Source organism: Talpa occidentalis, unplaced genomic scaffold, assembly GCF_014898055.3.
Source record: "Talpa occidentalis isolate TD23 unplaced genomic scaffold, MPIMG_talOcc4v2.1 talOcc4.13, whole genome shotgun sequence".
Taxonomy (NCBI): domain Eukaryota; kingdom Metazoa; phylum Chordata; class Mammalia; order Eulipotyphla; family Talpidae; genus Talpa; species Talpa occidentalis.
In genome coordinates this window covers 24634545-24659714 of record NW_023601322.1, presented here as the reverse complement: position 1 = coordinate 24659714, position 25170 = coordinate 24634545, and the positions used below count along the sequence as shown (strand labels likewise).

Genomic DNA, 25170 nt, shown 5'->3' with positions numbered 1-25170 from the left:
ACCCTTGGTGTCCCTTCAGCTAATAATGGAGTGAAGCTGCATTAACCTTTAACCTTTGTTAACTTTAACCTTTACCCAAACTTCGAAGAGTGTCCATACTAAATCATGTCATTTATTACATGTTTACTTGACTGGTGCAGCTGGGTCAATTTCCCTTATTCCTACTTGCGTTTTTCCTTCTTCTCTTGGCACTTAGCTAAAGAATTATTTTAGGAAATCTGCTGAGGTTTATAAGGAATGGAGAGGGCCTCCCTGGTGATGCAGCGGGTTGAGCACAGTGCTGTGAAGTTGTCCGCATCCTCTGCAGCATGGGTTCAATTCCCAGCCGGCCAGGGAGATACCCACATGGGGAGGCAGACCTCTCCTGTCGCGCCCACTGCTCCCTTCAGCAGTTCTTTTGTTCTGTCTGCCATTTCTGCTCCCCGCTCTGTCCCTAGAATGCCCTCACCCTCCCGCATCTCTAGCCTGTACCCCAGCTATTGTATAAATTTAAAAAATCTTAAAAAAAAAAGAAAGAAATGAAAGAAATGGAGAGTGATAATGGTAGATTTATGGGGATTACACCAGAGAGGAGAAACAAAATAATGTACAAAAATGAACAACGACATAAGGAACAAATAACACAACAAAAAAGAGAGCATCAGAGTAAGTTGTGTTGTGGTGAGAGCCTGACCTACAGTCAGAAGAGTTGAGAGAGGCTCCAAGCTCTATCTCTGGTGACTTTGGGATTTCAGCGAGCCTATCTGACTCCTGGTTTCCTCATCTAGGGAAAGAGGACAGTATCTGCACCATGATGTTTTATTAACAACCTGACATGCTACATATAAGGACTATTTCATATAATGCCTGGCAGTGAGTAACTGGCCCTTTTCTGCTTTACTTACTTGCTCTACCCTCCTCCTCCTGCTACCTTTCTTCTATATCCCACTCTTTCTGCCACTGTTACCCATCTACCCTCCACTCCTACCAGGAATGTCTGTTAATAGACCCTGTGCTGTGCTTGCTTCTAGACTTACTTGCCCCCTGATCAACTTTGCCATCACTTCTGCATGTCTCAAATATTATTCAACACAGTTATTTCTTTAAGATTCTGGTCTAGGGCCCCCCCTGGTGGTGCAGCGGTTGAGCGCTGGGTTGTGAGGCTGCCCGCAGCCTCTGCAGTGCCAGTTCGATCCCCAGGCACCAGCGAGGGTCCCACAAAAAAAAGATTCTGGTCTAGTCTCACCATCACCAGAGTCCTTGTCTGATGATAGTACCCAATATTTAGCTGTTTTCCTCTCAACTGTTACTATATGTATGGTGTGTGCCTTTTGCAATATGTCTGTTCGCCAAGTATTTGATTTACTTGATAGACAAAACTCTAATGTCAAACTTGTACACCTTTTACATTTCATAAAGTATCTATCATAATGTAGGTTATAGTGTAGGTCTTAAAAAAAAGGTTAAATAATCTTAAATAATGGGTGGCTAAGTAACAGCCCAATTGTTCACCATGGTCATAACCATTTGTTTCATTAGATTTACTTATATCTTGAGATGAGAGAATTCTCATACTCTACTATACAGGCTTTACTTCATAAGTCTTGTCTTACCAGACCTCTAACTCATAATTAAATTATTTAAATAAAATGATTTTAAAATAATAACCTTAAAAGAAAATATCATTTCTGAATAAAACTTTGATTACTGTCTGTGATTTTAATTTTCAGATATTTGAATAACCAGTGATATTTATGTTTAAATCTTAAACATCTTTCTGAAAACTTTTTTTAAAAACTTTATAAATTTTTTTAATTAAAAAAAAACTCTGATTTTAGTCTTTGTCATTTTTCATGGTGTAAATAGTCCAATCATAACTGATTTTAAGCTCCCATAGTGTTGTCACAGGATGTAAAGTTGGGAAGACATATATACATTCAGCCTCCTGGGCCCCTGCCTGCCAGTCCCCGCTCACCACTGAATACCCTACTACCTTTAAGGTAGGTGATTCTCTCACTTTTAGAATATCTTAAGATTTTGTCTCTCCAGACAGTCCTAAAATAGATTCCTTCTCTAAATATCATTCCCATTGACAAAGAAACCAAGAGCTGTCCAGGGACAGATTTGAACTTTTCACTTTAGCAAATTTGTTTCAGAATTCCTTCCTAGATTGCTCCAAGAGACAATGACATGTTCGTCCTACATGAAGAACAGAAATCATCTCTCTTCATTTCCAGAGTCAGAACACATCTATCCAATACTTAGAATGGCTTTATTCAGTCTCTGATAGATGATGCTATTTTTTATGAGAATATATTAGAGTGGAATTCACTGTTTCTTTCATATTGAACAAGTTTTTGGTATATAGCATTATTGGAATAGTTACACAAGGAAACATGGCATATGTCATTCTAGGCCTTGGTCCAATAACTAAGATTCCTATCTTCCCTAAATATACCTCTAGTCAACATTTGGCAAATGTTTTCTTTGAGATGGTGGATTCTAACTTTTCCCACCATAGTTGATCTCAAGTTACCATCATGACATCAAACAACTAACAAATTTACTGAAAATTCATTAGCTCTAGTGAGCTTAGACTCAAACATAAAACAAGTCAGTCTGAACAAACCACTGTCTCAAGTGTATCTATGGTGGTACCTGATGATACTAATGCAAAGTAGAAAAGGCAACCCTTTGTTTTTCATAATCTATTTATTATCATACTTCTAATCATTGTCCAATTTAGAAAGTACAGTTGGATTATGTCCATGGGACCCAAATTCCAGTTTTGATTTTTCATAATTGCCTATGGGACTCTATGTCCACACCTTAATTTTCTTTGATCACATCTTCTCCATCTGAGGACAGAGAACGACAGCATTTACTTTTCTAGATCTAATATTCATCTTTCTAGTAGACTAGGAACAGAAAAATGACCTTGCTATATAATAGACAATACCTGTCCTCAGCATCTGTGTCAAATATTGCCATTTGTTGAAGACAAAGGTTATTTGAAACACATATAATGATACAAGTGAAGCATAAATTGTTATTGGTTGCGCAGAAAACATCTCTAACTGGCATTCCACTTCTACTTGCTTCTGAAGTCATCACTGTGACTTTTTCCCCATCAGAATGATCGTGTTGGTTTTGTTTTTCTACCTTTGTTTTTGTTTTGTTTTGTTTTTGCTGTTGTTTTGTTCCTAGGATTGCTTTGCCAGAGTGATAAAGCAAGTCCTAGGAAATGGGTTTGATTAGTTGCAGAAATTTATACCACAACCACTGATCTCACCAGATGAATCACATGCATCTCAAATCATTTCAATTATTTCTCTGTCCTAAGATTTTATTTTATATATCTGGGTTCCCTTTGATAGGTCATTCTATTATTTAATATCATATACTAACACTTTCATACAATGAAAGGTTGAAATACTGCCTCTAGCATATAGAGAATGATAATATACTTGTTTTCAGCAGAGTTAACATTATTTCATATGAACTCTTAACTTGCAACACAGCAAACAGAAACTCTAAACTAATGTAAATTAAGAATTCAGCACAGGCACTAACCTCATACTGTTCACATGTCAAATGTGAGCACAGCCAGCAGGAAACTGGCCCGCTCTTTCTAATTACAATTATGATAAGAGTTTAGCACAAGTCTACTTAAAATCATAAAACCTTTTGGTGCAAGATTGGTGTTTTATCTCATTGTATATTCATATGATTAGGTATGTTTGACTGCTCAGAGGAAAAAAAATGCCTCTCATTGTCCAACACATTCTTATTTAGGATTCTATGAGAAGTAACCTATGTGCAATCACACATTGTCTAGTTTTCATGCAAATGGCACAAGCATGAAAAACAAAATGATGGGAAAAGCTTTCCCCCTCCTCTATAAAACTAATCTCTCCCTTCCAGGGAAATCACAAAAAAGTCCTTTAACTGGGTGGAATTCCTATGCAAAAACTAATGCTATTTGGACCAGCAGGCAAGTGAAATTTTTGGTCTCGCCAGGGAATCATATTTTCCCAACCAAGCTGGGGTCCTCTTTCCCAGCACTGGCAAGGCAAAAAGTGTTCCAATTAGCGAGGTTGATTTTTCTCCTATCACTTTCTCTCATGTGCCAGTGTGGGGTAAGTGAAGGGAAGGCATGGGAAATTGCTTTAAGCCATTGATGGAAAAACCAACTGATTGATTGATATTGGCTGAAGCAATCTTCCTGTTCATCCATTGGTTTGCCACTCATCAGGAAGCCAGGAGCATTGAAAGTGAGCCAAGCCTGTCAGATGTGCCACTGAGAATACTGTTCTTTGTGGAATATTTTTGGATGCCAGATGCCAATCACTCATGGGACTTTGCCGCTCAGTAAGAATTTCAGATGTGGACTTTAATTATAGTCTAGCAGAAAAAGGATGATGGAGGGAGCAGAAACAGCTTTATTTTTAGCAAACCCAGCTCTTAGCCACCACAAACTCATGAATCTATTTCAGGGGCTTGTCATTGTTGTTTAGTGGCTTTTATTAACGTTGCTAAAAAGTATCAGGTTGACAGCTTTGAGGTGTCAAAGGTCTTCACTCTGGGAACTTTAAAGATACGATAGCCATATTTGGAGGAGTGAAGCCTGAAAGCCCTCTTACTGATCTTACTGAATCACCTTTTGGAGATGTAGAAAAGTTTGGGTTTTTAAGAATAATCAGTTGGATTTAATGTCGACTTCAAAACACTTTAGAGAGAAAGAGAAAGCTAGTCAAGAATCGACAAGTGAAAGAGAGTACTATGTAGAAGTTAAAGGACAGAAAAGTTCTAATTTTATTAGCACACTGTTCTTTAGGTGGACTCTTTCATGAACCAGTATTTTCCAGTGAAACTGGTCATCAATGAAGGATGCATTCAGTAAGGTGTTGCCCTGTGTTGAGGACAAACTTCATCCCAGGTAAGAAGAGAGCATAAGGACTCTTCCCTCAGGATTCTTACATATGCAATTTGAGAACAGCTTGTCAACAGGAAAAATGCATAACATATGTGTTTGTATTACACATTAATGATTGAACAGAAATGCTAAGAGGGTTCAGTGAAATAGTAATTAATTTAACTAGGAAGTCAGCTTTAAAAGATGGCCGCGGCATGTCTCCACCCTGCACACACACACCATAGCAAGGAGTTACACAAAACCTTTTCAGACCATGAGGCAGTCATCAGAAGGTAAAGACTTGATACTTGTGAATTGGCAACCTACTGGCAAGAGGCCCCCTCAGCCCATTACTATTTCCTGAGCTCTGAAGCTCCCATTTTTGAGCTTAATGTTAAAAAGCAATGAGGCAAAGACATCCTACTTGGAAGCTGCTGTTTTATTTTTTGCTTATTAATTTATTACATTCAGTGTGCTACACACATAGTCCCTCATCCTAAAAACTATGGTCATCAAGGGGCATAAATATTTATTAAACAAACAAAGCTTGAATGATACTATTTTGGAATTAAGGAAAATCATATTCTGAACAGATGGAGAGCCCTTGAAAAGCTTGCAATCAAATAAGAGGAGTTAAATAACTGCCTAGGTCCCAAAACAGATGTAAGGACTCATACAACTTACCTCCTGTTTACTATTTAATCCAAAAACTACACATTTAATCTAAAAACCCCGTTGTATCTGATCTTTTTGCTAGGCGATTCTGGGGATAAAAACAAAAAAAGATGTAATATCTACTATCTACTGTAGCATAAAAGATAAAAATATACTGTAGATGCAATTGCATATAATCAAATGCCAAAATGAAGGATTCAAGTAATTTGAATTACATGAGATCAGATCAGAGAGAGGCCAATATGGGATGAAGTATTTAATAAAGATTTCAAAAACTCCATGGTGATAAAACAGTTATCTAGTCAATAGCATAATAATAAATAAATGAAAAACCTTACCCTAAATAAGGACCTTTTGAACTGACTTACCTACTTTAAGATTCTAGTTTGGTCAGAGAAATGAAACATTTGCTGATAGATTTTCAGTACTCAAAAAAAAAAAAAAACACTATTAGATTTAAAATTAAGATAAAGCATCATCCTATGATAATAGCAATGGATAAAGAAGGCCTTTTCCTCGTGTGTCTTTTCTGTGCTGCCCAAGTTCCCTTTTGTGACTAGTCTAATGTGATCTAAAGTGACCATAATGCAGAGTCCAAGTTCCACTATCTTGCCTCCTACTCATAGGTGGGATAGGTCCTGTCCTCATACAATGTCCATATTAAATGGGCAAAACTACCACCATCTGTTCAAAGCAGCTAGAGACAGCTCATAGCAGTGAGTCCTAATGACCTGTCTCGATCAATCCATCACAAGTATTCACTGCGCTCTTCAGATGTTCTAGACAATCTGTGTAAGTAGTGTGGGATACATAGAAGATTCTTGCCCACCAGGAGCTTGCTATAAATTAGGGAATCAAGAAGTGCATACATGAAAGATAATTATTAATAATGCAGTAAATAATAAACATCAAATGAAGAGTACAGGATATGTAAAGAAAGGAAAGGGGACCCATTTGTTCAAAATTTCTCTCCCTTTCCAAGTCGTTTAAAATTATCAGCACATTTTCACTTCACCACACAGCAGTAAAGCCAAGGCCAGCTATAGATAGAAATCCATTTCCTGGTGATCACCTAAGTCTGTTCTCAGACTTGTTTGCCACCTTAACCCTATGCTCTGACTATCAATATCTATTTCTATACTCTGAGTTTGGTAACATGATCAAACTTTCCTCTTGAATTTAATGAAATTTGTAACTTCTTCACTTTCTACACTGCTCCCTCCCTGAGTTCTACACCCCTCAGAAATTTGAGTTAGAACAAGAATTTAGCACAATGGCTGCAACCCCCTAATTTCCCCATTTTTCAGTATTTCTGAAAAACATCTGTGCATATTTCAGAACTAAGTGACTCAAACCCTATTAGCTGGATTCAAACCCTATTAGTTCCTCTCACACCTGGTGCTCCTAGTTGTAAAACTTTTAACAGGAGGTTAGAAGTCTAGTGCTTTTGATAAACAGAATTGGCCAAATCTCATTGTACCAAATACTGTAAATTGGCCAAATCTCATTATACCAAGTACTGTAAATTCTTACCCCTTTTGTTAAACAGAAGGGGTCACAACCCATTCAGGATCTCATATATGTGAGCCCCTTCCCCCTCAAACTAAGCAAGTATTTATATCATCAGCCTTAAGACCCAACGCCAGATTCTCCTCTGAATCTGCCTGTACTTACTCTCGGGGGTGTGCTATCACCTACAATAAAGCTTCATCTCTAACTCACTTTCATTGCCTTCTGCATGGATTCTCCCCTGCGTAGAAGTCAAGGCCCTCCACAGTCCCTCAAGACCCCTGAGCCCCAACAGATTCAGATAAGAGACTATCATTTCCCAGCTGAAGAAGCTAAAAGCCAGATTAACCTCCTGGACACTGCTGCCAAACAAAAGGATCATACTAAAGAGAAAAAGAGAGATCATAGGGCCTCCCTGGAGATGCAAGGGGGAAGCACAGCACTGTGACGCTATCCACAGCCACTACAGCATGAGTTCCATCCCCGGCCAGGGAGCTACCCACATAGTGAATCAGACCTCTCCTCTCTCACCTGCTTCTCCCCTCAGCAGTGTATTCCAGTCAATCCACCTGTTCTGCTCCCCACTCTCTCTATGGTGAATCCTCTCACCCCCACACACACCTCTGGCCTGTACCCCAGCTCTTGTATCCACAAATAAATAAATCTTTAAAAAATTAAATTTAATTTAAAAAGGACAGATAATAAATACAAAATGTGTCAAGGCACAAAATGATCAAATTAAAGTCTATGTCAAATAGTCAAAATTTCAGAATGAGAAATGGAGGGGATCATGCACATCTGACTTTTTTTAAGCCATTTCATGTAAATAAATTGTTGTTTTGGGGTTAGCACCTAGAACATGGTCACTCGTTCACCAAACCATGCTTTAATTCATTCCAGGGCCTGATTAGTTCAAGCTTGCATTAATAGACAATACTGCCTATGGTCACCAGCTTATTGCATTCTCTGTTGTTATGGTTTTTACTCTGAGGATTTTTGGTTCCCTTTAAAGAAAAAAAGAAGTGACTCCTTAGAGCATGGAGGGGCTTCTTAACATGTCTTAATAACCTTGTCTTCTCTATGAGAGTGTAGCTTCTCATAAAAAGAACTGTGCCTTGGGTTGTAAGTCTTAAGAAAAAAAAAATGAAACAAGAATATTTAATCTTATACCTTCACAGTTGTCTTCCTTCTATAACCAAATACTTTTATTCCTAGCTCTCAGAGACTTGGGAGAGTTGCTATGAGAATTCATGGAAGAAAGGAGTAGGCTGGCAAGGTAGGAAAGGTCAGTAGGTTATTTGAACTTGCGTCCAGGAGAACAGAATCAACACTTCCCCTGACTCTCTATGTCTTAAGAAATTGTGGCAGCTCAGTTAGGGGTGATGGCTGAAGGACTTGCTCTATGACTCATTTATGACCACTCAGAATGTAACTCAGGTGCTCAAAGACCAAGAAGACAGATGCTGTAAGCAATTCTAATGTGTCTGGGGATAACAGTGGTGGCCAAGCTGTCAACCAGGTTGACATGCTGACACAGAGCCTTAAAGTAAAACCAGTAGCCCCTGTCTTCTGAAAACAAACTTCTACAACAATTACTGATTTTCACTAGTGCACACAGATTCTTAAGAAAAAAATCAAGTATGTGAACTATCATTATCTCAACATAATTACTATTTTAATGACTTTTAAGGTGTCCTTTGCCCATAAGTATGAACTCTAGAGTCAGAATACCAGAATTTGAATCCATTTGTGACATTTGAAAAGAACTTGTTCTATACTTTGATTTCCTGATCTGTAAAATGGAGATAATAATATACTTATTTCATGAAATTTATATAAGGGTTAACTGAGATGATATAGTTGAAATACTCAACAATGTTTTCTATGACTGTTGTGACTATTACATCATGTGGAGTGCCTACAGGTAAATAAATAATGAAATGCTCTGCTCAGAAAGTGTAGATCGCCTCCATGTCTTCTAGAACAAGTCCTAAACCCTTAGATGAAAACAGTATTCAAGTCAATGAACATTTAATGAGAGTGCCTTTCTTCAAGGCAAAGACATTTGAAAAATTAAATACAAAATGTTCTGAACTACAGTAGGCCAGGAAGTTTCTAGTAGGGTTTCACAGGCGATGGGATGCTGTCTACACTTGAAATCTGTTTTCAGATCAGAATTCCATTCTGTAAGTTACGCTTTTTGATAAAAAGACAAACATGAACAACCCTTCCTTTTCATTTCCACACTCCAATCATATGGGTAGCAGCCTAGCAAATCCAAAGCACTTGGAACAGAGAGTTCAACAATGAACCACAGAACCTCACAAACAAAGGGAGTACATTCTAATGTCAAAAATTTGTTGAGTATGTCACCAAGGTGTCAAATCCCCTTAAGCTTTGCTTTGACTGAAGGTAACTTTGAGCATTTTTTCATAGGCTACAATTGATTACTACCTGCCTATGGGACAACAGAATGAGGTTACACCCAGTATAAACTGCCACCAACAAGCATACAAAGAAAGGATTAGCAGAATCTGAATATTGAAAAATGCACACTGGATCCAAACAAAAATTTGTCCCAGTTTTAACAAGCTAACATTTCTCTAACTTTCAAGAAGTAACTAGAACCTCATTATATCCCCTGTATAGATCATGATATTCACTCCACTTAACTAAAATCAATACAACAGTAAGTGAGTTTAAGCACCGTGGTGGATGTTTTCATAGCCTCAGCCTAGTTTATGTGCATTCTTAGGAAGAGCCAAGTGAAAGAAACTTCCAAGAGTTAAAGAAGCTGACTGAAACAGTTGGTGCCTACCTATGACTCAGGCCAAAATCGTGTTGTCAAAAGTGGATAAAGTTGAATAAATAACAACTTCTACAATAGATTCCTTTAGTGGTCTGGAAGCACTAACAATGGACTTGGACATAGGTTGCTAATTTCCCACTTTGGTATTATCTGCCATTATTCTCTCTTGCTTTCTGCATCACTTCTACAAAGTTGGGTTTTTCCCTTGTTATAGTTTCTCAGGTCTGGAATATCCTCTTAAAGTTTTATAATTTCTTGAAACTACATATCTCCATTAATACTTAATTCCCACCTTTTTATAATGTTGTCTCATATCATGCCAGCCAAAAGGGTTTCTACTACCCTATTTTACAACTGTGGGCCAGTGAAGATGAGTCATTTTGTTGGTTCCTTTCCCCTTCCCCTTCTAAACCATGCATCTAGTACTTGTAAAAAGAATTTTATCACTTACAAATGTCACTACATTATGATCAATCTCTGTGTATATAGCCAAAATGATTAAGATCTATGGGAACAAGGATCATTGCTTAAGTTTTTTGCAACATCAAGTTTTCAGTTCAATTGGGATCTCATTAGGTTAATTTGTTGATAGTTCTACTGAAATGTTTCAGCCAAATAGAGCATCTATAGAAAGCCACTCCATCATTTGTAAGGTGAAAATTACAAGCCCTTAATGTTCATATGAGAAACATTATCTGGGCAAAAACTTCCAAGGGCAAGAGCAATGATAGTGCCCTGATTGGGCAGACTATACTAGCTGCCCACCTGTATTACTGTCTAAGGAGAAACTCACCCCCAACCCAGCGGATTACACAGCCTGAAGCCTGCACATCTCATACTCATCACTGTTCCCTAGCCCTCCAAGTATAGATGGTTGATGGTCATGAGATGGGAACTGGACACTAGAGCAACCACTCATGAGCTTGTCAGCAGCCTACTGAACAAAAACTGAGCTAAGGTTCAGATGCTTCTTCTTAGATGCTGTTAAGAGAATCATATAATTAACAGGGAGCAAGAAAGTTGACAGTTTGCATAAAGAGAATATGTAAAGAGACCTTGTACACTTGTGAGCAAGATTAAGTTACAAAGAAGTAGAAAGTGAAAAAGCAGATATTTGGTAGGACAGGCCAGTCAATTGTAACAGGAGAATAGCACCTTCATGCAGAGAGGACCTCCATCACTTTAAGGGCAGAGTGGTGCCATCATGATATGAAAAGTCTTGCTACTAAATCCCTATATGCCACAAATTCCACAGTGAAGGAGTTGCTGCCCTGAATGCTTCTTCTTGGATGCAAAGAATTTGCATAAAACTTTGTGCCCAAAGATTACTTAAAACAGCAACCTCTGGCCTCCCCGGTGGCGCAGCGGTTGAGCGCTGGGTTGCGAAGCTGCGCGCGGCCTCTGCGGTGCGGTGCCGGTTCGATCCCCGGCTGCTCCCCAGCCACCGGAGGAGGGTCCCACATGGCGCGCAGACCTCTCCTGCCGCCCGCTGCTCCCCTCAGCAGTGTCCTTCGGTCCTTCTGCCTGCTCTGCTCCCCACTCTGGCCCTGGTGAATTCTCTCACCCTCCCGCGCTTCTGACTGTACCCAGTGCATGTATAAACAAAAAACAAACAAACAAACCAGCAAACAAATAAATAAAGCATGCCTCTATAAAAAAAAAAAAAAAAAAAAAAAAAAAAACAGCAACCTCACTGCCCCATTCTTGAAAGACAGTGAGGGCTACCCTGCCATTTACTACTAAGAAAAAGCTTAGGTGAAAACCTGGAGGCAGGGGGGAATTGAAGGCTGTTAAGAGATTGTCTCTGTATCACCAGTCATCTGGTTCTTTGTCTTTATCCTGATGCTGACATATGCCTATCATTTCCTATTATTGGTACCCAATAAATGTTCTATGGAGAAATATCTGAGACTCATTCACACTGAAGTGTAGCAGACTTAAAAATTGTACCACGTGTTGGAATTTTAACAGAGTACACATTTTCCCCTGAAAGAATGAAGTGCTTACAGTAGAATGGCTGATTCATCCAGGCCTCATGTTGGCTTGACTCTGGAATGGACATCAATGCACATGAGGTTTGCCAGGGAATCCTCTTGGGAAGAGCACTTGTGAAGGTTACAGAAGGGAAGCAGGATTGGGTGGAGGAAAAAGCTAAACATCGGTGAAGCCTCAAAATAAATCTCAGCCCATCCTTCCGAGAACTGGGATGGGATGGGATGGGATGGGATGGGATGGAATGCTACTTGGTATAGTGTTGATGCAAGAAGACAAGCCTTGATATTCCTCACTGATCAGTCATGGACACAAAACACCTCAGGAAGGGGATAGAGAGGCAATTTTCAAAGGAAGTTGATAGCTAAATACTCTGCTAGCACCTCTTTTAGAAGAACGATCCTTTATTCTTGTATGGGGATCTGAGCATCACAGTGCCCACCACATCCAGAAAGTGATCAGATGGCTTGGGACGGAAGTGGGAGGCAGGTTCAAAGATCCCAATACAGGGAAACTGTGAGATTATATGATTTATGCTACCTGTACATACATGTAGAGGAGGAATTTCTGTATTACAGCTCAGATGAGTAAATTAGAAGGTAAAGAAAATTGGAAAAGGCACCAGAGCATTTGTGGTATATTAAAAAGCTCCTGCTCTTCAACAGAGCCTTGACTTTGACTCTGCGAACTTGACTGGCAGCCTGTGCTTGTTCTAGCTCCACATTTTTCTTTAGATGTGATTTTTAATTAGGTAAATGAGTTACAAAGCTAATCTTTCTTTAATGAATTGAAAAGATGGACTTCTTAGGAACAGAATTTTTGTTTCACATCTTCTTTAATGTCTCTATATCAGGAATCTTTTTTGACCTTGATGGGCAAATGCTACCACTGTGCCATCGAGGTTATGAGACACAAGGGCCTGGCCTTCTCTCAGTGGCCTTTGCTCGCCCCACAGAACTTATCTGGTGGTTCCAAAGAACAAATGGCTTTTGCTGGGCTCTTCAATAATATGATTTGCATGCTTGAAATGAGATCACCAAAGTAATTGTAGAATATTGCTTGCCATTACCGTCATTAAAAACAGGCAGATGTAGGAGCACTCCCAGGGAAAATCTTCCTGCTGGGTTTTCATGGAGATAAGTGCACAAAATCCACTTTTGAAAAGATGTTGAATGGAATGAATTTGCCATTCACTGGCTGTCTGATGATGATTTGCTAGTTAATTGGAAGTTTAGGCTTTAGAGAAGCCTTAACAAATTTGATTGCTAAATTCAGGTTTACTCCCTCCTTACAAGCCATATTCAGAGGCATAAATTCTACTTTTTTCATGTGTGTCTATGTGCTCATTTAGAATCTCTGTGGAAAGAAACCAATCCGTAACCCCTAGTCAGAGGCACTTTCTGGAGTGAATTTACCAACAAACAAGGACAAAGTATTTTGTCCCCTTATAAGTGTCTCTAGGGCCCAAAAGCTGTGGGAGGTAAGGGGACAGAGCCTGAGGATAAATTGATATAAAGGATAGAAATGTTATCACATTATCTCAATGCATCTGTCCATTTCCAACACTATGAAGCTAACAACTGAGAGGCACCTCACATGTGGGCATCATTTCCATTAAAAATCAGCTCCACTACTACAAATAAACTCAAGCAAAACTTTAAAAAAAAATACAGGGCATTTGTTTGGAATTCATGGTGTTTCTCTTCTCTCAGAGGCTGAGAGTCCTCTGATCTAAACAATGTTAAGTAGCTGGCAAGGTTAGCAGCCCCTGAGAAGGGACTGCTTTATTCGTCAATGACCGGAGTTGCACATCTACAAAGTGACTTTTCATTCAGATTAATTTCCTCTAAGTGAAGATAAGTTTACAGCCAGCCAAGGAGAATAGCAACTGGCATGTGGAGCTACACGAGCAGTTACATAAGCAGTCCACACAGGAGCTCCTAGATGGTGTCATACAGCATTTCCCTGATCTAGCAGTTCAAGGGAAAAGTGGCCAGACAACCTTTTTTTCTTCATCATTCACAGGGTTTTAACAGTATGTATGTACATCATCTAAGAAAACTCTGGCAAACATTCATATTACAAATGATATTGGGATGTAACATAAATATACATTGTAAAATAAATATATGTAACATAAATATACATATGTAACATAAATATACATTGGAATCAGGTCCCAGCAGAAGCCTACAAATAACTGTGTTTTTAATATTTGCTAAGTAAAAGCTTCTCCATGATTCTTAGTTCTTTTGCTATCAGGAAAAATCTGGATACCCAGAGGCCCCAAACCATTTTGCCCTTTCTAAGGGTTCATGCTCATACAATACACATAAAAGCAAAGTAAATCAAAACCTAGTATGCCCAAAGATTTTTAATCCATGAGAGGGAATAGACAGGGAGAAGAGGAGAGAAGTATTTCAAAACACAGACTCCTGATTATACCCCATCACCTTGTAGGTAACCATTTTTCCAAACAGGCAGGACCTGAAGCAGAGTGGCCAGCAAGGAGAATGATACAAGGCAATTTCCCAATGGGAAACACAAACCAGAGAATGTGCAGGACCCAAAGGGCTAGAACAGTAGAAGAGAGCAAGTATAACTTGTACCCATAAGCTGAATCCCCCACGAGGTCAAAATGGCAGCTGCCATAATCTCTACAGAAAGCAGGATCATGTGCCTGCTAAAAGCACTAGACCTGAAAAAAGTTACTTGGGACCCAGGAGGAAGTAGGATCTCCCGAACCCTCATCAAGAGGGGCAACTCGGTTAAAGGAGCAGAAGCACAAAGCCCCCATATAAACAAAAGCATCACCCCCACCCCAATGTCCATCAGCTTTGTCTTGTACCACCATTTGGTCCCAGCAACCCACTAGGGAAGTCAGGGACCACTCAGAGTCATGACTTGCTTCCATTTCTCCTGGGAGGGGGGAGTTGGAGTGGTGACACTCAGTGACTCTCTTATCCCTCAAGTCTCTCTCTCGAGAGAGAGCAAACCAAGCTCTCCTAAACCACAACAGCAGGAGGAAGTAAACCTGCCCCCTCAACTGTCCAGTCACATTCTTCTGCACAGACATTTGTGGTTGTATTCCTTCAGTCAAAAATATTTTCAGGTGTTGTCTGTCTATGTCAGTGGTGGGGATATATGGTGGGGATGGGTCCTGCTTTCAAGGAACACATAATTCAAAGGAGATGAATTGCAACTGAATGGCTACAGTAGTAAAGCTTATCAAGGGTTAATTTTAATGGAGGAGTATCCAAACTTGTGTTAGGGGTCTAGGGAAGCCTTCATGAAGAAACAGTTCATTCATTGGACACCTGAAGGGGTGAGTCAGGAGGAAAAGAGGGACAAGACGCCTCTGGCAGGAAAACCACATAAACAAGAGGCTTGGATACAAGAGAGGATGTGACATATTCAGAGGTTAGGTAATTTTTGTAGAGCTGGAAAGAAGTGTAAGCACAGGAAAATGCTGGTATTGTTATAGGGCAGCCCCGATATTGAACGGGTTGCCTGGCTGTACTTTTCCCCCTAACAGTACTGGTGAGGAAGGGTGAAATGGAGTTGGTGTGGAGACCGGCATGTTTATGAGGCGTCTGCATACCAGTTCTTCACACTATGATTGGTAGATACACACACCGAAGAAATGCATGTATTGATGAATCAGATACCAGAGACACTGGAAATAAGGAGGACCAAGAAGAAATATTTAATTTGCTCAGCAGGATAACCAGCTCCCAACACACTATTCCCACAACTGGAAAAGGGGACCAAAAAAAAAACTAGACCCTGAGGCAAAACATTTATTTACTCTGGAGATTTCACTGGAAACTTGACATCAAAATGCACGAGGAAGCTTGGCTGAGATTATAGAGAGAACACCTTGGTGGAATGGGTCTCCAAAGGCTTTGCCTTGGACTTGCCTTTAGTGTACCCTAGAGCAGGGTTCCTTCCTGTGAACACCTGCTAAGTTCCTTAGAGGACCCAAACACATCACTTCTAGTTACCATGTGGGATGCAAAGACAGTTAACAGTCCTCCTAATTATGTGCAGGAATTAAGTGAGCTTTTTAAAAAGAATTTTAAGAGATCATTATCCTAGGGGATGTGAGGGGGTGAATGGCACAATGGTGGCGAGAGACAGGAGAATAAAGGAAAGACTCTTCCTGGAGCTGCTCCTCTTTCTGCCACTAACTGCCCCTTTGTCACTCTGCCCTTCTCTGACAATGACAGTCCTGAACTAGGAATGGAACCCTCTGAAGTCTCAGCCACATCCCAGAGGCTCAGGAATGCTTTCTCTTGCAGACACACTCCAATGCTTGTCTGATGTGAAACAAAAGATGGGATTTGATTTGAAAATAATACTAAGGAGACCCTTGCCTGGCAAAACAGGGATTCCAGGGGAATAGAGTTTGGGGAAGATGTGGGTCTCATGCCTCTTGAAAGTAAAGCAGCTTTCTGTTCTATTATATAGTAGCTGATTTCAGTCACAATATTTAATTTAGTTTGAACCTCAAAGTTTCCAATTGTAGGAAAGAAGCACATGAGATTTTTATGTTTAGCAGATAGGGGTAGCTTAAGGAAGGTTGAGTAAAAACACAAACCCCTTCACAGAGTCTGGTTTCTTTCTGGGTTTCTACAGAAGTTTTTTAAAAAAACATTAGTGGTTTTTACTTTGTATTAATTAGTTTTTTTCCTGGTCCTTTATTTAGGTTTTCTAAATTCCTGCTGTGAGTGAGATCATCTGGTATTTTTCTTTTTCTTTCAAAGTAAAAATCAAAATCAATCAACAAGCAACTATAAACCAGAGACACACTATGAGGGGTGAGGGGTTGAGGAAGGATTAGGGTCAAAATAAGGGGGAGTGCAATTGTATGGGGAATATAACCAAAATGAAAATGCATACATTGTGCAAAAATGAAAAATGATGTAAGAATTATATAAAACAAAATATTTTAAGTTGTTTTTTTTTTTTTTTTAGATTTATTTTTATTTATTTATTTATTTTATTTATTTATACAAGCACTGGGTACAGTCAGAAGCGCGGGAGGGTGAGAGAATTCACCAGAGCCAGAGCGGGAAGCAGAGCAGGCAGAAGGACCGAAGTACACTGCTGAGGGGAGCAGCGGGCGGCAGGAGAGGTCTGCGCGCCATGTGGGACCCTCCTCCGGTGGCCGGGGAGCAGCCGGGGATCGAACCGGCGCTGCAGAGGCTGCGGGCAGCTTCGCAACCCAGCGCTCAACCGCTGCGCCACCGGGGAGGCCCTAAAACAAAATATTTTAAAAAAGACATTAGTGGTTCCTCACTCAACACAAACACACACACACACAATAATGCCATTTATCATGTTTGCCCGGTGTAATGCTAGCAAAAATTAGCCCATCCCCTTCAACTGTACATTGAATAACTGTTCTCCTATATCCTATGAACTTAAAACAGAGTGTTTATTCACCAGCTTAAAGGGAATTACCACAGAGCAGGGAGAACTAGTAAACAGTTACAAAATTTTATCCAAGGTCAGCTTTGCCTGTTAGTAGAAGAACTGGAAAAAAAAGTCAGGACTCTCCCTTCTTTTTCCTATCCTGTGCCCATTGGACCAAACTGCTCTCAATCAATAGGCAGCCAGTTATGACGGATTCACATTCTACCCGGTGTCAATAAAAACAAAAATCAAGTTTTAATCAAAACACATAACCAAGATCTACATTTCTCTTGGCCACAATAAATCTTCCCCAAAGGAAGCGGGCTAAAATTCTTTACATTTAAAAAATGAGCTCCGCTGGGACTCCAAATTCCAGTTCGATTTTTGAGCAGAGGCATTTTTTTTTCTTTATCATGCACTTGGTGCTGTTGTGTGATAAGGGCCCCATGCAGACCATAAAACTAATTTATCATCTGTAAGGTGTACAAAGAAAATGGTAGCTGCCTACTTGTCTGCTTGACATATGAGGTCATTTTTGCCGCTAGCTTTCTAATACTGAGCAATTTTATCAGCTATTTATATACATTAATTGTGGGTACCCATATGCTCAATGTTGTATTTAATAATGCATTGCATTGAATATGCATTCCTTAAGTCTTAGCATGCAGCAAGCATCTTGCATTTAACTATTTGGTTTGCCTATTAGAGCACATTATTCAGCTATGCCATGTTACCTTCTCTCTCAACTGAATTTATGTTTCTTTAAATCTGGCTCACCCTACAGAAACCCATTGAACTGGACAAGGCCACCTCACATGTCCCAAGGGCTCCGAGCAAAAACAAGCAGAGGAAGTGCCATGGTCCACTTAATAATACTCAAGCAAAAGGATTATTTGATGAATCCCTTTCCCCAAAGGACAGCAGCATATTCACGCTTCGCAGTGTAAATATAAATACAGTTCTCAGGCAACAGAGACACGGGATGCTAGATAAAGTGTGAAAAATACCACGGCAAACGGCTATGCCAGGGTGATTTCTTAACTAGCAAGTGGGAATCAGTTCAAACATCCAAAGCAATCCCACCCCCCTCTTCTCCAAGCCCTCCCCAGTTCCATCCCCAGAAAGGAAAACAAAGTCAGTTTAGCTGCATCCTTGGCCAAGTGATTGCTCTAGTCACCTCTTCACGCTGGAATACTTTCTTTCTGATAAGAAGAAAAGAAGCCCAGCCCATCACCCACCCTGGGAGCTCTCTCTCCACACCCCACATGACACAAGTGTTAACACTTGCATCATAAAATTAACTGCTGTAGGACAAGATCTTAAATGGCCCTGATCAAAGACAAACAATTTCTATGGGTATAATAATCTATAAAGAATTATCTCTTAAATGTCTTGGCTCAGAATAAATTTTCAGAAGAGCTTTTGTTACCCAGCAGAACAAAGGATAGGTATAGTTTTGATCCCATTAAAAAAAAAATCATGGCAGTCAGGCCCATGTAAAACACAGCAGATGGGAGACCAATAGAGGCAAATCTAGCTGAAAGACCCAGGTGGTAAGGCGGGCAGATAACCCAAAGGAAAGAAAGGTGCTGAGCTTCAGGACAGTCACATCCTTTTTCTTTCCCAAGTCTGTGATATAGGAGGTTCAGGTTACATAATCAGCATTTAAATGTGATCAGAGGCCTTGCTACAACTGGTTAGGTTTAAACCACACAGAACATAAATAATAGCATAGCCCTTCCCAAATCCTTCATTCTGCTTGAGATGCAGTTGCTGCCTATATGAATATAAGAATGTACAAATGCATGAATTCACATATTTATGCTGAAATTCTCTAGTTTCCCCCCCCCGCCCCCGCCGTGGAACTCTGCACCTATAGCTCAGGCAGGTTAAAGCACAACAGAAAGTGTAGGCTTTGAAAAATATCCCCTGTGTATCTAGCCTTTAGTTATCAAGCTACTCAGCCAGGCTATCTGAGTTTGCTCAGCCTTACCAGACATTCCCAAGCTAAATCTTTTTATTTGAATTGATAATTAGTTAAAGCCCCTTTGGCTAGACCCTGTGACTCTGGACAAAGGGGTTTGGGTAAAAAGATAATCTGTCAGATAGAGAAAGACAAATGCCATGTGGTTTGACTTTTGTGTGGAATCTACAAAGCAGTACAAATAAAACAAAACTCTAGATACAAAGAACAGAATGGTAGTTTCTAGAGGGGAGGCAGCCTAGAAGGTGGACGAAATATGTGAAGGGTTCATGAGCTACAAACGTCCAGTGAAAGTGGAGAATTATCTATTGTGAAATAGATAATGCATAGATGGGATGAACTGCAACATGGTTCATGACATTGCAATGTATGTGAACACTTGAAGGTTGTCAAGTGCAGGAATCTTGAAGGTTCTCATCATAAAAAAAAAACTTTTTTGGAGCTTTGTAATGACAGTATAGCTGAATGTATTTTGGTGATCATCTTGCAATGTATGGGGATGGCAAATCATTGTTTTGTACACCTAAAACTAATATACTAATATACGGTTAAGTCCTCACCTAACACTAGCAGTAGATTCTTGGAAACTGCAACGTTAAATGAAGCGACACACAATGAAAGCAATGTTATAAGGAAACAAAGTTGAACCAAAAATTATTTGAAGATCTGTTCTAATGTTACATGTCAATTATACCTTAATAAAACAAACAAACAAGATAACCTTTGTCATTGCAGCTGATCCTTTCAACATCTATTCAGTCCAGCTCTAAGCTCTTGTACCATAGTCTCTACATTAAACCTTTCCTTCTAGAGTGATTTGAGGACTGAATCTGGGATATAGGGGTTCTATAGCAGGTCAAAGGACAGTGCCCAATAGAAGACACGTCACTGTCTGTGGGCTTCCACCCACACGCCCAATTGCATGTCCACTCAGGCGCAGGGAACAACAATGCAGTTTAACATACAGGGGAAACAAAGAATTTCTAAGCCATAGATGGCTGGCGATCTCACCCAGATAGTGTCCACGGTATCCAGAAGTCCCAAAGAGAAGGTTGCTCACTCAAGATGGCGCCGTCCCGCCAACAAGGGCCTGGAGCAAGTGCCAGCTGGGAAGCTGCGGCAGGAATCCAACTCACCCAAGCCGGAGGTGCTCTCAGGCAGGGCTGTGGAGACAAACCTCGACAAAGCAGCAGCCCGCAGCCATTCTGAGGGTATGTACAGCACCAGACGCTGGATCAGAGAGCAACGGAAGCAGCAGCACCGGAAGCCAGACAGTCAAAGGCACTGTAGGTAAATAAAGTATCAGGCTTTTCTGCCCTCCCGCCAATTAGCATTGATGATGGATCCCTGTGGTCCTGCATGCATGCCTAATGGCGGGCACCTGGAGTAGGGTGAGGGCATATGTAGGTTGGTTCACTTGGGCTGAAAATGGGCCTATAAGGGTGGTGTCACGGGGATGCCAGCAGAACAAGTGAGAGAGCAGAACAGAACCAGCAGAATAGAGAGAACGAGAGAATGCTGGAGAGCCCAGAAAGAGTGAAGATTCGCTAAGGCTTGGGAGGCCTGCCAGCCTCCTGGCTCCCTGGCACCCCTACCGTGTACCTGGTAAACTCAATAAAAGCCTGGAAAAGCCACTGAGGGCTCCAGGATTCCTTCTTTACCCATCGGCATAGGTTAATAGAGATCCTGCTCTGTGCCTTCATGGCACTACATACTCCATGTTCAAACAGCTCTCAGAAGTGACCCAGAGCCAAAGAGCCAACTGGTCACCTGTCAGCAGTATTGGGCAGCACTGGCCAGTAGTGCTGGTCACCTGGTCACCGGAGGGGATGTAAGATACACTAGCAGCTCTTTGTGAGTTGTTGGCTACACAACAACAAACACCAGACCCAGGGCCTTTGGTGCTCCTTCAAGCCGTGCAGCGGCAGGAACGGAAGCAGGTGCAGCCACCTGATAGCTAAAAAGCTTTCTGCCTTCTCTCTACAGAGGTCAGCTGCTGGATGCTTCTTCTTTCTTCTTTCCTAGAGGCCGAGCACAGAATGGGCATCTGAACCTCACAAGCTGACTCCTGTTCTGCATTGTGTCCTCTTTCTGGGTCCCCCACCCTAGTTGATACCTATGGATTGGACCATTTTCAATTCCAAGGGACTGATTGGATCATTTTAGGACCAATTGGTCCATCTGGCAATGAACAATTAACTAATGAGCTGATAAACACAATTGGTTCATTTACCTCTCACCTGACTGGTCCATTCTACGATCCAGGCGCCAAAAGTAGAAAGGCTAACACCTGGGCCTGCCATTAAGCCCCACCAGCACTGGGACGCCACACTGTAGTCCTGCAGACTTTTGCTGCAGGGCAGCTTAGATGCACCCCAGAGGCAGTGCTCTGGACAGTCAGTGGGAAACTCCCCCTGGGGCTCCACGCTCAAAACACACTGGTTCCCTGGGGTAGGAGTTGCTGCACATAGGCCGCAACTTCTGGCCCCATGGGGAAAACCACCCCATTTTTCCAAGATCTCCTCCTGCTTAGGAAGCAATGGGAAAACACCAGTCTTGCACTGCCATCCACTGTGGGACCCTGGTTTCAAGACCACTTCTCCCTATCCCCGTGAAGAACTTGCTCTCACCTTGTAAAATTACCCTGAAATGAGAGGGATCAGAGAGAGGGAGGGAGGAGCACAGGGGCCTGAGGTGATGGTGCACGGGTGCATTGGTGAAGGAAACTCTCTGGAGACTACACCTGAGGGGGTAGGGGAGAGCAAATATTGTTTAAAAATGAACAAGATGTAAAAAATTTTTAGAAATTAATTTTAAAAAATAACCTGAAGAGACTGAAGAGAGGAAGAAAGACTTCAAAAAAAAAAAAAAATTACCCTGAAATGCCAGATGTATCTGAATTTGCACTGAGAATACAAATGAGATCCCCAGGTAAATATTATCCAGTATTGTCATTTAACCATGTTCTATTAGGAAGTCATCTCTTCAGTCTTAAGTGGCTCCAGGCTAACAGAAGTTGAATAACTTGCACAATAATCATGGTTTGGGACTCCTGTCCTAGCTGCCAATAATATTAGAACTATTGCCAATTTTATCACCAGCAAAAAATGTTTCCTGTCACAGGTGTTTAATGTATTTAAAATTAATTTTGGGTAATTTCACAGTCTTTAGCAAAGGTACATATCAAACAAATAAATACTCCAGAAAGAAAATTCCTCAATAACCTCAGGGGCTCTGAATGTTAACTCTTAAAAAAAAAAAAAAAAAAAAAGGAAATATACCTTTAAGCCTAACCTCAACTCTCTTTTGCCCCAAGTTATGCCAATTTAGCTTTGATGCTTTATCATACCTTTGTTTAGCATGCAACCAAGTGGTACCTCAGGACCCCCAAATTTGCATAATGTAATGGAGTCCAGCCATCTATGTGCACAAAGACAAAGCAATTCTTAGTGTAAAATAACTTTAATAGATTAGTGTGCATAGGGAGATGAGAAGGAAAGATCAGTTTGCCAATAAAACACTAGTTCCTTACCCTTCATGGGCAAATGCCCAATCAAATAGGATTGGTCCAAAGCAGGGACAAAGAGACTCAAAATTTTGCCACAAATCTAAGATACCTTCTGGCAAGGAACCATAGGAAGGAGGTGGAAGGGGCCAGGAAAGCGTAAGACTAAAGAAGCAAAATCAGGGCCTCCCTGGTGGCGCAAGGGGCTAAGCACCACACTATGAAGCAATCTGCAGCCTTTGCAGCATGAATTTGATGCCCAGCCAGGCAGGGAGAAACCCACATGGAGCGGCAGACCTCTCCTGTCTCACCCACTACTCCCCTCAGCAGTGCATTTATTTCAATCAGTCTGCCTGTTCTGTTCCCCACTCTGTCTCTGGTGGATCCTCTCACCCCCCGCGCCTCTGGACTATACCCCAGTTCTTGTATGCATAAATCAATAAATCTTTTAAAAAAAAAAAGCTTTCTTTAAAAAAAAAAGTAGCAAAATCAAAGTACAAATCGAGATATTGTACGGGAGCCTCCCTGGTGGCACAGGAGGTTGAGCACAGCGCTGTGAAGCTGTCCACAGCCTCTGCAGTGCTGGTTCAATCCCCACCGGCCTCGGAGCACCCCACCTGGCTAGCAGACCTCTCCTGTCTCACCTGCTGCTCCCCTCAGCAGTGTATTTCATCAGTCTACCTGTTCTGTTCCCAACTCTATCTCTGGTGAATCCTCTCACCCTCCCGCACATCTGGCCTGTACCCCAGCTCTTGTATAAATAAAAATTAAATCTTAAAAAAAAAAACAACACAGATATTGTTCACCCTTTTCAACCTTCCTATTTGTCTCTCACTCCTCCCAAGTTCCTGGTTCAAGTGCACAGCTGAGAAGAAAGCAAGCCCTTCTCCACGTGTCTCTCCTGAGAAAACCTGCCTTCTATGTTATATAGATTCACTTGGTCAGTCAGTTCTGCCCCTTAGTTCCCAGAATCTGGTCCAAGGCAGCTGCATGTGAAGATGAGATTTTCAGATAAAGAGGACATATTCATAGTTAAACCTGCACCCAGACAACACCCATCCCCACAAGAAAACTACATCCTTCTAAGTCATGAAAAGGGGAGCAGTAATTTCTTCTTTGATTAGGAAAAAGCATTAGTGGGCAGAATGAGGATCATCCTGGGAATCTCCAACCTGCATTCTCTAAGTGGGTCCTGTCACTTAGGTCTTAGTGCCTAAGACCTTCAATAGAAAAGAACTTTAATATGATTAGTAGGTAATAGATAATTGGTGTGCAACAAAGAAAAGTTAAAATAGTTTCAATTAAACACCCAAGTTATCCATCCCCTCATGGATAAATGCCCAGACAGACAGGTGTGGCCCAAAGCAGGACAACTGAGGCCTAAAACCTTGCCACAGGGGTAAGGTACTTTTTGGCAGGGAACCACAGAAAAGGAGGCAGAAGGGACCAGACAAGTCTAGAAGGAAAAGAACAAAATCAAAATATAAGTCAAGATAAAGGCTGCCATTGTCGGCCTCCCCACAGGTCTCTCACCCATGTCTCTGTCTCTTTCAAGGGTCTTCTTCCATGTCTCCTGATCCCCTGATACAGATCCAAGCAAGGATGACTCCTTCTTCCTGTGTCTCTCTGCTCCAGGTGCTTCCTCTGGGTCTTCTCCTAGTCCTCTTCTTTCCTTCCTTTCTTCCCAAGTCCTAGCCTCAGTCTTAACTTCTCCCAACTCAGCTCCACCCTACCTTGGGTGGGGCAGGAAATTTGTGGCTTCCCCTTTGTATGGATATCACAGTATTGCAAAAGAACAAAGGAGGAAAAGCTGCTAATGCCTTCACTGCTTTCAAAATAGTCTGCATTGGTCCAGTACTGTAATGTAATTCTCAAGGCTCACAGGGTCTCCGCTGACCTTTAGTTCTCCATATGAAGGTGTCTCCTTTTTGTAAATGCCTACTCTGGGCATATCTTGAGAAAAGCCTACCTGACCCCACTATCAATTCTGATATCTTAACAGAAAATTTGACGACATAGGCAATACAACATTATAGTCAGGCTAGGAAACTTGTCCAAAGTCTTCTACAGTTTACAATTCCAATGCCAGCATCCTTCCCAGGAAAACTATAGATTCAAGCATTCTGCACACTTACACACACTCACTTGTGAGACTCCCCCTGAAACTTCCACAACAGCCTGATCCCTTCCCTTCTCCAACGCCCCTCATTCCCTCCTCTCTTCCCTCTTTCTAGTGAGCAGATCCATTCAGATCTGTAATCCCTTGCCCAATCGGTTTGCCTTTGTACCTTCTCTCTCTTTATTTAATCTGAAAGTAGTGTCTTTGGGGATGTTTTGTGTGGTTGTAGTATCTATGGGTTGAGACGAATTATTACTCAATGAAT

At 41.1% G+C, this 25170-nt stretch overlaps 1 long non-coding RNA gene across 1 annotated transcript in view; it reads right to left on the bottom strand.

Annotated features, from left to right (window-relative positions):
- The window catches only part of LOC129145593 (uncharacterized), a 134528-nt gene extending 110059 nt beyond the window's left edge, over positions 1-24469 (bottom strand). Inside the window, exon 1 of the long non-coding RNA XR_008551371.1 lies at positions 24320-24469. This is a non-coding gene — a long non-coding RNA (uncharacterized LOC129145593). The remainder of the gene's footprint in view (positions 1-24319) is intronic.
- Between the last annotated feature and the right edge of the window lie 701 nt (positions 24470-25170).